Raw genomic sequence first — 13,675 nt, 5'->3', positions numbered from 1 at the left:
GAGCATAACATAGCACAGTAATTTACTTCGGGATTAGACTCTAACACTTCAAAGTCTTTCTAGATTTTCACTTAGCTTTTGGGTTAGCTATATTTATTAATGTCCAGCACAGTATCAGATATCCTAATTTCTGGACAGTGGCTAGCCAGGATTCCTGATGCAGATGTTTTTATTTTGTTTCCTATAGGTAACAGATGTAAAAAAATCTGTGAAGATAGACTCATTTTGGTTATTTAACACAACGGAGAAAATGCTGTCTCCAGTGCTGCTGGAAGAATATTAAAGGTAGCCTCCTATTTGTGCATTTACATGGAACATATTTGTTTTCTCACTAAAGTGCTAAAACTAGATACTTCACTGGTTTTCTTGAGCTTTGGAAAACTGAGATACCTCCTCTACAATTGAGGGCAATTTTGCACCTCTACACTACGATTTTAGTAAGATGTGGAGTAAAATCTTTAGTAAGATGTAGAGTAAAAAAAATCATTCCAGCTCCAACTGGAAACTGGGCAGAAAAACACAGCCATTTGCTCATTCAAGTTGAGTTTTATTTAGTTCTTTAAGAACTGGATCTTTGTTATGTCCAGTATAGTCAGTGTATGCAAATTACTGATGTGCAATTTCATGACAAAAAGTTCTACTCTGGAATGTTGACAAAAATCTGGAGTACAGGGCTAGTACTATGCATTAAGATGTACTCTCACTGCACATTCTGGGCACCTTGCAGAAAGGGTTTTGCTCCGCATCTGGTCAACAGAGAGATATAAAACCCTTCAGAAAATAATTGAAACCGTGAGTTAGGCAGTACTTAACTTCCTAAATCGGCTGATCTGAAATGGCCACTTCGTTTCATCTGCAAAAGGAGCCAGAGCACCTGGTCACATGTACGTAAGACATAGGAATGGTCAGTGATTAATCCTAAAAATTCTGAAATAAAGCAGATTCATTTGAAACACCTTACATGCTAGAAAGCTTTAGGAGGTCCGAAGTATAGATGTGATTTTTTTGCTAACATTAATCAAAATTATTTCGCTAGAGGCACTGGAAGATAGTATCATACTACATATTTTCCTACTTGACCTCAGGAAGAAATTTTTCATTTCACTCTTTTGCCCTGGCATCTCTAGCAAGATATCTCATATCCCAAGAGCAGGTTGTTGAAGGCCTATTCATCTGTCCGGGTCGTGTATGTTTAACTGCGCATACGCACACATTTGTATATTAACACAGTAGGCAGCAGGTCAAATCCTTAGCTGATGTAAATAAGCATATCTCCCTCATCTCTGCAAACAGCACTGATTCATACCAGCTGAAGACCAGCACATTTTCCCTAGGTCTGGATTCAGTAAACCACACACACACACAGTGCAAAGCAGCCTATTGTTTGAAGGAAACCTTTCTTGTTTAGGGCACTGCTGAACAAATAAACCAGGCAGCAGAGGGAATTAACAAGAATGAAGAGCATTAACTCCTCAGAGGAAATAACACCAGAAAAGCCCTTGGTATCCATCAGTCAGAATTCCTTTAGTGCTAGACAAAAGCTGCAATGGAAATTGCTGTGTTGTGACCTACGTGATCCCATGTTGAACTATTTACTTGAAATGCTGTGCTTCTAACACATTGTACAGATCAAGTATCATGAGCAAGGAATGAAAGCGAATAAGAAATTAAAAAGAACTTAAACACTATTCAAGCAAAGCACTTAACCGCACATTTAACTTTTAGCCTGAGAGTAGTCCCATTGAAGTCAATGGGATTACTTCCGTGCTTAAAGTAAATCATGCGCTTAAATGGTCCCCTGGATCAGGATTTTAAAAATCTAAATGGCTACTACTTAAACATGGATACGATACAATAGGGGAAGAGAAAGAGAAAAATCTGTTTTCCATCTCCTGCTTCAAGTGTGCTGACAAAGGCCTGATAAGATCTAGCACCAGAAAGTTGGAGTTGGAAAAATCCAGCCTTGAAATAAGACATTTCCTCATAGCTGTGAGGAAAATATTGAGACACCTTATGAGAAGGAAGTGGATTTACCCTCATGCAGAGTTCTTATAACGAGATTAAATATATTAAAAGAAAAAGGGAATTAACCCAGATTTTGGGAATGAAATAAACGAGGTAAAAATAAATAAATAAATAAATAAAAATTAGGTAGTTCCTGAAGATGAGATCCCTCCAGATTAGTTCAGTATGATGGTCCAGCTCCATCCTCTGGTTCAAGAGATTCCCAAACTACTGATTAGGAAAAGGATGATTTTCTATTGCCCAGCTTTTTGCATTTCTTGTAAGCATCTGCTACTTTTGGAAGTAGTACTGCACTACATGCATTCTTGATTTAACCTACTACAACCGTGTTTATTTTTGAGACTGCATGAATTGCACACACACACACTGTGAGGGGATGAGGCAGGCCAGCATTCGCAGTCTTTTCTGACGGCTGTGGCTGGCAATGGAGCGAGGGTCACCGGGGAGCATCGTGCCTGAGCCAGCCCCAGCAGCCAGGGTGCTGCACAGTGAGGAAGGCACCTCCATTTCTCCTCACCATGGCACACACTTTCCAATCTCTTGAGGAAAAAAACATGTTATTGCAGTGATGGCATATCTGGATAAAACTTGCATGTCCTGTGATTAACCAGAGATCAGACCGGATGATCTCATTCAGTTTTTTCTGGCTGCAAACACTATAAACTCTTGTCCTGGGCCAGGGCCATCAAAGCCCATCAGAGTCCCTGGAAATACTCCTATTGACTTCTCTGTGCACGAACAGGACTTCAGCTCAATCTACAGCCTCTGCCCAAGTCAACAGGAGTCTAAAGAGAATGCAGCTCAGCTTCCAACAAATACATGTACCTATATGACCACAAACGGAGCTATTCAGAAAAGACTAACAATAGCATCATCACAGAAATTAAATGTGTGAACACTCAATTAAAGACATCTTCAGAGCATATTCTTATCAACTTTCTCTATGAAAGGTCCATTGAAGCGAAAAGCTTTGAATGTTGCTCATAGAAGAGAAGCTTATTACGGTCTAAGCCCCTGCAGAATTCAGCCACTAGAGAAAAACTGTTTCACCACAGTTTGTCTATTTCCCAAAAGAAAACTGTGATCAGCCCACATAATTTACATGAGTATTGGCTGGATTTTAAATGAGAAAAGAGTCATGTTCTGGGCCAGAAGCACAGCTGGTATAATCCTAAGGATCTAGTTCATTGCAGTAATATTTTGCTGCAGTTTTAAGCCAGAGCTCCTGCAAGTTTCAGTATGATAGCTCTCAGCTTTAGACCCAAGACATAACAGAGTGCTGGGAGTAATTAACTGTGTACGTTCCCCCAAAATATTGCAGTTTATGACTCCTGTGTCTTTCATGGCAGTGAGATGATCCTAGTTTAAATGTTAGGCTTTTTGCTAAATAGTAAGCTGCATTTCTTTTTTGATTTATGCAGGGATTGAGAAATAGAAGCATATTTACATATAAATTCACCATTGTTATAAGACAGGTGTTAATACAGTATTTATGTGGCTGCCATTTAAATGTAAATAATAAGATACTTAGGAATGTTAGTTGAAAAAAAAAAAAGTAATTTTTCACCTTTTGTAGGTGAAAAAAGTTGCATTAACAAGCACCAAGACAAATTTGTGACATTAATGTCTTTATGCATAGTCACAAGAAGGGAGATTTGCATGTAATGGCTTTGTGTCTTTGTCAGCAGATTTGTCTTCTGCACTTTCTGTTCTTGAAATAGGGAATTCATGAGGCAAAGGTAACACGATATAAGTTTGCTCTACTTGGCAATTCAAAATTCCCACAGGTAAGACCAAAAATTGTAAAGCATATAAGGATTAGGGTCAATTTTCTCAATGCTGGTCTATTAAATTACGGAGGTAGCTGGCTAACCAGGCACGATAACAAACACCCTGATTTTCAAATGTGATAACCACCCCAAATTTCTTTTCCAGAGCTTGGGTCTCTGTGGCTACGTGTATCCTATCTTTGTTAGCCTCACCAAAATTTGGATTTTAATTTGCTGAACTGTGTGCCTCAGTGTGCTGGTTTTATTCTGTAGGAAAGAAAGCTCCAGTTCCTCCCTTTGTCCTAGGTTTTTCTAGCTGTAAGCTTGCTTTGGACAATAGCCAGAGCTCAAACACTCCTGTAGGCAGAGTGGACAGTCTGATGATATTCAGGCTCAAGCACAAGTCTGACCCTTGAACTGATAAGGACGTGGTACTGATGTACCCAGGATTGTCCTGTGGTACAGCCTGCCCTGGGCCTAGCAGAAGCTGAAGGTGCGTCACCTCCAACTACTGCAAGGGCTGGGGCCCTGTGTAGAGCCCAAGGCCTGGGTCAGCCTCGCGCACTGGCGAGCAGAGAACAAAGTCATGGCCATGGAGTACGTTGAGGGAACAAGCAAGAAAAAACGTGAACCATTAAGTACGTACGTGTGAGTGTAATATGTACATGTGAGTGTAATATGAAGTCACTGGTCAGACAGAAGGACTCTGTTTGAGAATAATGATCTGGAAAATTTACCTCTGGCTAAGATGATAAACTACTTTCATAAGAGAGGGATTTTTTCCCCCTTTTTGTGATCTTTGCTTTGTTAGCATTTGTTTTCAATTATTTATATGTAATTGTTGCATTTTCATTAAAAATTATAACTTTGGCATGTAGGACTGAAAGACGGGTTTCATGTATGTCAGAGGCATGCACCCAAGGAGTAGTGAGTTTGCTTTTTAATAAGAGAGAGGCTGCCACAGGAAATTATCCTGGTTAAAAAATAAAATAAAGTAAAATAAAAATCCAGGAAAGGCAGCCTTTGCTATATGATATATTTTAGAAATAACATTTTAGTCATAGCATTCTACAAACTGCAAAAACCGTGCCTGTCATTTCAAAACACTTTAGGGAAAGGCAGCTGAATCCCACTCCTAATTGTGAAACGATAAGCACGGTTTCATGCATTTTTGGGGAATGTGAAATATTTCTATCATTTTTGCTTTCATTTCTCCTGATCCCTGCCTCCTCTGTCTCCTACTCCGCTTGCTACTTAATGTAGCATTTAGGACAGGAAAGCCATATATTGGAAATATGTACGTAAAGCTTTCTTACAGAGTCTCTTAGAGAATATATATTGATCAGAGGCCAGGGGAAGAGGCTCTTTCAAGAAGAGGCTTAACAGGAGAAATTGAGCATTTGATACACGAGTATGGAGTGAAATGCTGGAACAGTGCCATGGGGGCTGGCAGCTGAGGAGAGAGCCAAACAGCGTGGGGTAGCACAAAGAGATCAAAGTAGTGAAAAATAAGCCTAATATATGGGGAAATATCCTGGCGCTGTTGGACTGGAATGGGGTCCAAAGGGAAATTTTTGTGTCTGAAGACAGAGACTGGACAAGGGGCTGGAAACACTTCCTGGGCAAGAATTCTGCACTGACAGACAGACGGATGCGTGTCTGTCAGCTCAAATACCATGACCAGAGACACAGGATTAGTCATAAGCTACTAGCTTCCACATGGTGATCCCAGGAGGCTGCAGCACTGACACTGCCTGTTATAAATCTCCTGCAAGGAAGCAAGGCACCCAAGAAAGACATTTAGCATACAGTTAGAGAGACGGGAGACCTGACTTCCACCTATCTCAATCCCACATCCTTCCTGATTGTCTAATTTACTCAGATGCTGAGTTGCCTCTGGAGACACCTAATTCCAAGGAGGCATCTCAATTATGTAGATCAGCAAATCGCAGCTGTTTCTCGACCCAGATGTTAGAAACTGCCTCCAGCACGCTTCTCCCAGGAGCCGAGTCGCCTGTGGTTGGCTGCACAGACAGCTCCTCCTCTGCGCCTTCCCCATTCCACCAGACCCGAAGGCCAAGTCTCCCCGTGCTCCTCAGTGCCGCTCCACCAGGCTGGTTGTTGTTACAAGTCAGGGCAGATAAGCTTCAGGCTGAAAGTTCAGAGCTGTGGTTGAAGAATTGGATCATTATGGAGCTATGTGGCTTCTCAGATTGATAAGTGATGTTTTCATTGCAGATGAGGCTGCATGGGCAATCTGTAAGTTATCAGAGCTGTCTTCACTTCCATTTTCTGGGTCCGGGCTGTTTCCAGGTTGATGTGAGACACAGGTGAGCATCAGCTTGCCATCCTGCCTGTCTACCAAACCCTGATATGTCTGCACAACCTACACAACCAGAGGACTGGCCCTAGGATGTGTGCGTAGACACAAGCTACAACACACAGGGGGAAATATGGCATGATATATCACATCATGTTACTCACCACAAAAACTTTCGCTAATTGGGTGATGAGCCCAGGGGAGACGAGGAACAGCTGTAGAAACTGCACAGGAACTCATGTGTAGTTTTTATTTTAAAAGCCTTAGCTCCAGAGGGAAGTGTCCTTCCACCGGCCACTGTTCTGCATTATGAAATGAAAGGGCTCCTGTCCTGACCTGTGTTGGTGACATTCCTCCCCTAAGGGCTTAATTGTCTACTTAGCTGTCACTGTCTGAAGGAGGAGGATATAGCAGAGAAGGGGTCTTAGGAAACCTGGTGGAAAACAAAGTATTTGGCCAGCACATTTAATTCAATAAATAAAAGGACTTGCAGTTCTTAAAAATCTTGAGTGCATCTGCCCTGGACTTGCATTTGAAGTTTAGGTTTCTTTTCTTCAAGATTAAATAACATTTAATTAATATTTACTCTACAGAATCACAACCTATTGTTTCCTGATAGTAAAGCTGATCCTTCCATTAAATGATGCTTATGACTAATTCCTTTGAGTAGTAAATACTTAAAACAATATTTCTTGCTCACCTCCTAACAAAGAAATTTGGTGCTGGATCTCTTCCTGCTGTTATGTGGATGGGGTATTTTCACTAAATCTAAGGAAACAAACCAGACAGAGGTCACTTATTTTGCAGAGTATAATTTAAAATGTTTGTTTGGCACCTTTGAGCTATTCATATCTTTTCACTGCCACTACAGAAAAATATGGTTTCATACTTAATAAATATCATTAAGGAGCTTTCTGTTCTTGTTTAAAATGAAGTAAACTTTAAGACCTTATCAAAGCAAGTAGGTTAAGCTCAACTAATCAGCCTGAACTCATACTATTAATAGTGAAGGCAGCATCATTATTCCACTAATCTTTGTCTGGAATACTGGGGGCAGGTACAGATTTCCATACAGAAGAGGTTAAACCAGATGAACCTTTCCAAAATGAAAATACAATAGTTGTCATTTATGTTATATTTCTTAAATCTGGAGAGGAGTATTCTGCCCAGCTGAACAAAACGGGACACATGAAATTGAGACTTTTTCAGAAAACGTTGTTATTTTACTTTCTGCAGGAGGGCACTTGCTTTGCTATAGCTTGGCCAGGTGGAGCCTGAAGTGATGTTGACAATCTCATGGAATATGATTATATCTGTATCAAAACTATGTACATTGCTCACCCTACATAAAGTACTTATCAGACAAATTATGATCTCAGCTCAGATATTAAATGCAATCTGATTAAATTAAGATGATCAGCAAACAAAGATGCACTTTTGATTTCTGTCAGCCCCATGGAAGAAGGATATAAAACTTGGAAAAGAGGTAAAATCAGGTTTTGTATTTTCAGATAAAATAAATGCAAATAATCAACTACATCCAAAATACAATCAGTTACCTGGAAATCACATTGCATCATTGCTCATTAATTCTTTTGTCCACAACATGAAACATTTAATCCAACAATGCCTCATGTATGTAGGTCAGGATGAGGACATCCACTGACAGCATTTTGGTTTAGTTTTCCTTTTTGTTGGCAGATTCTTCTCCAGGTCTTACTGAAGAGTGTCATCTGTAGTTCCCAGAGGGAGTTGAAATGTAGATATTTCTGTGTATGGCTTCTCTCAGTGATCATCTGCAGCACTAAAAAACCTGGGCATATCCCTGTGAACACTTACCCAGCAGTACTTTCTCCTCAGCTCTCCTAGAAAATGGTTCCCTTTCTGAATCTTTAGCCCAGCAAAAACACAACGTAAGGCCTTTTCTTTTTACATAAAGACTGATGTTTAGACATTATTTTTAGCCACTAGCCCAGGAAACAAACTGAAGCTGAGAGCTGCTGTCTTTATGTGACCGAAACTGTAGAGATGAGCAACTAGGACAAGCGTCCCAAGGTCCCAAGTATCTGGGGTTCAGGTAAGCAGCTATGTAAGACACCAGGGTGCAGGAGCATAGGAGAAAGGCTTTAATTTTAGTCTGCACAACTGCAAAAAATTAATGCTATATGCTGACTGAAACCTTTATAAGAGAAACATTTTCTTATGTTAGGAACGTGGAAGCATCAAATGGACAAATGATACCCGTCAAATGTCACAGTGCTGTGGATCTGTAGGGCACTCAGATCTCACTTTTTCAATAAAATTATCTAATAATCTTTTCCACAGTTCTTTGCTGCAATCTCTTAGCATTCATACCCTCCCTTTAGTAGTATTATTTCTTACTGCAACTGTTTCTTACAGCTGTAAATTTCCACAACTGGAGACCTCAAGGAGATTAGACTCATTTTTCTCTGTAACATGCACGTAATTTACAGGAACTTTAATGAGGAAAAAAGTAGATGACAATTCCCCATCTGTCTGATGTGTTTGTGCTAAAACAGCACAGCTGCATTTTTAAAGGCACTGTGGATTAATATGAGGTGCTATCAAATAAGTTGTAAGGGCTCCCTATTTCCCTTACAGGTAGGTCGTAGTGGTAATGAATGACTTATCACCACTGAAACCGCCTCTAACATCTGCTCTCTCTACACGTGATAAGTAAGGCTTCAGTTCTCACATACGTGAACAGACTTAGGGATTTTGATCGCTGAAGAAGAATATGCACTGAAATATGAAATCGAGAATGGAATGCTTACTGAAGAAATAATGATAAAAAATCATGTTCTGTGACATTAGAAAACCTTAGTTGTTTTAATGTCAGACTGTGTCCAGAACCCACTTCCAGTTTTCTTGAACAACGGAAGTGGTTTCAAAAATGAAAGCTATGTACCTCATTTTGCCACATGTCTGGAGGGCCAGGACAAAGTTCTCTCTCAGATGTTTTCAGTGTTCAGGCGTAAAAATAAAATATTTCAATCTGAGAAAGTTTCATGCTTTTATACCCACAATGGAAAGTTCTTCTTCCATTCCCCTCAGCTAAAGGGAGATCATCCCTCCTGTCCTAGCTTCAGAACTTACAGATGATATTTCTTTTTCATTCAGAGAAATGAGCATAGAGACCTTTTGGCAGAAACTTCTTCAACAAAATGTTTTTTTCTTCTACCCAAAGGCCATGAGCAAACAATATGAGTTTATCTTCTGTGCCAGGAAAATCTTCACACATATAACCCATATGAAGGACACTCCTCTGACAATCCTGCAAATGTTATTTAGGACTGAGATAGCCATATCCTTCATCAGGGCTCACATACCCTTCATTCATGCTTACTTATAAGTGCTGTCAGAGCAAAGAGCAGTTTACAGAATAAAGCCTCACAATCTACTTATTTCAACACTAGTCAAATTAAAGAGAAATGTGTATCAACAGTCTTCCAAGCATTTACTCTATTATTTGCACTTAAAGCAGCTGCTTTTCACACACACACACGAAAAGAACGCATGTAAACTTCACTCAACTGATGTTTGTAATGTTTGCTTGCAATTAAATAGCATTTGCTGATAAACATAATCTTCAGTGTTTGGATTTACTGTAAAAAAAAAAAAAGATTTTTCATGTTATGGAGAAAACAGAAAAATGCAATTTTGTCAACAACTCGCAACATTTATCCATATCATGTGAACAGTCCACTTGAAAGTGGACATTTGCCAGAAATACCAAATCTATATCCTTAGCACATATTTTTTCTATTCCTCACTTATTAACTGGGCCCTCTGAGGTCCTTCTCTTCCATTCCTTATCCCTTTTGTTCCAAGTAGCCAGGACACTGATAGTAAAATGACAGAGATTCGCTCACAGACAGCTTCCATTTTGTGAGTATATGGAAAACATATTTGCATATGCAAGTGGAGGCAATTATATTAGGAATCCAGTTATGTAGCTCTGCTTGCCAGTGCAGATTTTGCAAGACATCTTCATGGCCTCGGCAATCAAAAGTGCTCCTCAAATGTTCTCCGCAAATTATCTAGCAGTCCCACTGGCAGGGGGCTGGCAGGGGGATTTGCTCCTCTGACCAAAAATCCATTACACAGGTAAGCTCATTGTCCTTACCCAGCTCTTCTTATTTCCTCCATTGAACAAGATGTTTTCTTCCCTGTCCTGCCTCTCAGTGCTTGTATGGTGATGCTAGCACACGACAGTGGCTGCATATTAGCACTGTAGTGTCTAGTTCCTTGTTAGCTCTTCTTCAGGTAACCCCAAGCACCTGTGCCCTGTCCTGCTCTTCTTTGCCTGGAGTGCTAGCTGTAATACAGCAAAAACTGCTTAGTACACTCAACTCATACTGAATTTTAGCTTCTTCCAGGTTGGTCGGGAAAGGAAAAATTACACTGCCTAACGTGCCAGAATTAAGGTATTTCTGCCCGTTGTCACTTTTTCCATAACTCTGAGTTTTAGGCCACCTGCTTCACTGTTTTCTTCATCATATTTTCTAAATGTTTTCTTTCTATTTGTGTGGATGATGAAAGTAATACATTTTAGCTGAAAATTTCTGTTTTTCCAAAAAGCAAAATCTGCTCTTCCGTATGTCTCTAACTAGGGCAACCTCATAAGGAAGTCATAAGAGAGTTTAATGCTAATGCCTCTGTAACCACTTGTACAAAAGGAAGCATTGAGGGATGGAAAGTACCTGTTCTCCAGGCTCAGGCTTGGATTTCGAGATATCAAGCAAAGAACATTATCAGTCCGCTGTCTGGGGAATCGATCGTTTGAGATTTTTGTGGAAATCATCTGAAACCACAGGATTCCACAAAAGTAGCCCTGCTCTGAAAGAGCTAGTGTTTGCAGAGGGATGGCTCGCTTGCTGACAGATAACCCGCTTTCTTAGGGGAAACAGCTCTCCTGCCCACTCAAGAGTCCTTGAAAAAGCAAAGGCAGCAAGTTCAGTCCTTCGGGTGGTATTTCCACTGAGGAAAGCAGAGGCAGTCCCACACAGGTCTTGGGAAAAAAAAACAACTTGGCTTGCAGAATGTGTCCTGTAGGAGCACCTAATCCCAGGCAGTGGCCACCCAAAGAAAGCTCAGATGCTGCTCTTTGGTTTGGTCCCAAAGAGGGTGGTGTTATTTCTGGATAACTTGTGCTTCCTTTTTTTTCAGTCTCTTTATGAGAATTTTGTGAGATTTTCTTAGTTCCTTGTTATCCACCTAAGCTGCATTAAAACTGCTTGGTATCTGGTAGCTTCTTTTTCTGCGTATGAGGACAGGAGCTGGCAAGATTATTTTTCTGCTGTCCCAGGCAATCCTTGCAAAAACAGCCATTACGATGTCGAAAGAAACATTAAATCTCTGGCATAACAAAAGAGAATCAAAGTGTCTTATAAAAAAAAAAAGGCTAAAGTAGTGTTATTTTCCCAACACACATTCAACAGTATTGTAGAAAATTCCTTCAGCAACAGAAATGGAAAGAGCAACAAAGTTTAACATTTCAGTGTCTTACTCAGCAAAGTTTTCTGAGGAAAACAGATCAGCTGAAATCGTACACTTTGTTAGTTTTTCCATATTCTTTATTCAAATAAAGATATATGAGCTACATATGTTCCCGTTTAATTTGAAGATTTTATTCGAAACGCCTTTGATGTACATTAACTTGATATTTTTATTTATTAGTCATTGAAAAGAGTGACACACGGGAATAATGTTGAATGTGCTGTAAGTCAGTGCAGTATTTAGTCTGCAGAGATTTAATCAGAAAAGCAGGACTTGTAGAGAGAGGAAATACGTTTTACTAGCCTAGCTGCCACAGTTGAAAAAAAGGACACAAATCTAAAAAGCTTTGCCTATTTTTTGAATTAAATATTTGGTCTAATAAAAAATAGTACCTTTCTTGTAGCCTTAAACCCCAGAAGCTGCAGTAACAGCAGCATGACAACACGAAAGATTAATCATCAGTGCAGACATGGCCACAAAGTTATGCAGCTTCATTGTCTGCATCTTCCCCTCTGCCCAGAATATAAAATATGGTTATTAGACTCATAGCTGATGATTTTGTTAGGAAATGTACTTGATGCATTTCATGAGGGAAACGAACTTACACAGATGAGACTAGTCCTTCTCAGTCTTACGGAGCAAGCAGGACTGTGCGTGCACGACAGCTCAGCACTTAGAAGCAGGAGCAAACTCCTGGTTTCAAAAAAAAAAAAAAAAAAAAAAAGAGCCTGTCTCTCTGGCTCTGTGATCTTTGTTTCAGTACTACTCAGGCCCACGAAAAGATGCAGGGTTGAGTCTGAGTGACAAGTTTAGTCCCCTCTTAGGGCAAAGGTTTGACATTCCTTTACCTAATGAGTAATTGTATCATACCACCCCTGCTGAGCTGCTAATAGTGAATAAGAGACATTTTGGGACTGAAGGAAGCTAGGAGTCCTTTCCAATTAAGCATGCCCCTCTCTGAGTTTCTAGATAAACTCCACAGCACTTTTTTCAAAAACCTTGTGCCCCCTCTCAGTACGCTGTTCGTCCTGCATGCTTCATCCACTGCTCTGCAGGCAGAAAAATTCCGCTCGAATTCCTTCTGTGTCTGGTCATTCCATAGATTAAATCAGAGCCCCTTGGTTTATTACTAGGAATGCAATCATCTCAGCTATTGACATGTCCCTGGACCCTTCTTATTCCTATTTCCACCCTTAAGGTTCCTTTGGAGCTTTTAAAGTCAAAAGCCGCATTTCCTTAACCCTTTTGAACTAATATCTGTGACTTTATGCGTAGTCTGGTTTATCTCCCGTGCTTTGTCTATGCCAAGAAATATACAGAGCCATGAAGAGTGCTCAGTTTTGCTTTTGATGTATGGCCACTTCTCTCAAATTTCAGCTGGATGTAGATGGGGTTGTGCTGAGCACAGGAGCCCCGCGATGGCTGGTTTGCTTCATAGGGCTGGAGCTGGCTCACCACAGACTCGCATCCCATAGCCTCTATGTCTCTTGTTGAATTCTCCCTTTCCTTCTTTGTGTCCTCACAAGCATGCTGCTCTGCCCCATGCCTCCAGTTCCTCTCACGTTGCCCATGCTTCCGACCATTGCAACACAGATAACTTCCTCCAGTGTCCTTCAGTGCCCCCAAATCTTTTGGGAAGCCAAGCTGCGGCTGGCTTGGACCTGTGTGCGTGCCATCTGGCCAGCCTACACGCACAAGTGGGTGGGTCGGGTGGACACTTCCAGACTGAACAAATGCTGAGCTCTGTCTGCCTCCCCTCGAGGAACAGATGCCCCTCTGGCTCTCATTTCTTTACAAGGACAAATGGTTTGATCAAACATTTAGGGACTAAACAATATCGAGCCCTGTGCCCCTCCGTCAAACCTGACTGAAACTGGTGAACTGCATTACAAAGTTACCAAGAAAAGATTGAGAGCAGACAGATAAATGGTCATACAGTCGGGCTGCAAAAGTCATGTAAGATTCATTTTCTTAGGAAATCAGGCTGAAAATCTAAAAGCCTGGGTGGAGAATGACATCAGGGAAGCTGGATTTGGCTTCC

The 13,675-nt window shown here is 40.6% G+C and overlaps 1 protein-coding gene across 3 annotated transcripts in view; it reads right to left on the bottom strand.

Moving 5' to 3' along the window:
* Positions 1-13,186, bottom strand: part of CLUL1 (clusterin like 1) — a 32,220-nt gene extending 19,034 nt beyond the window's left edge. For 2 of the 3 annotated variants that reach the window (XM_083821881.1, XM_083821880.1), the window contains exon 1: positions 12,240-13,186. The gene's annotated coding sequence lies outside the window, so the exon portion shown is untranslated. Of the gene's footprint in view, positions 1-7,673; positions 7,946-12,239 lie in introns of those variants that run through there. The other variant, XM_083821879.1, reaches the window with a different exon arrangement.
* Between the last annotated feature and the right edge of the window lie 489 nt (positions 13,187-13,675).

This window comes from Anser anser (genome assembly GCF_964211835.1).
Source record: "Anser anser genome assembly, chromosome: 2".
Classification (NCBI taxonomy): Eukaryota; Metazoa; Chordata; class Aves; order Anseriformes; family Anatidae; genus Anser; species Anser anser.
Note: the sequence above shows the minus strand (reverse complement) of the source record. Positions and strands in the feature narration are given on the sequence as shown.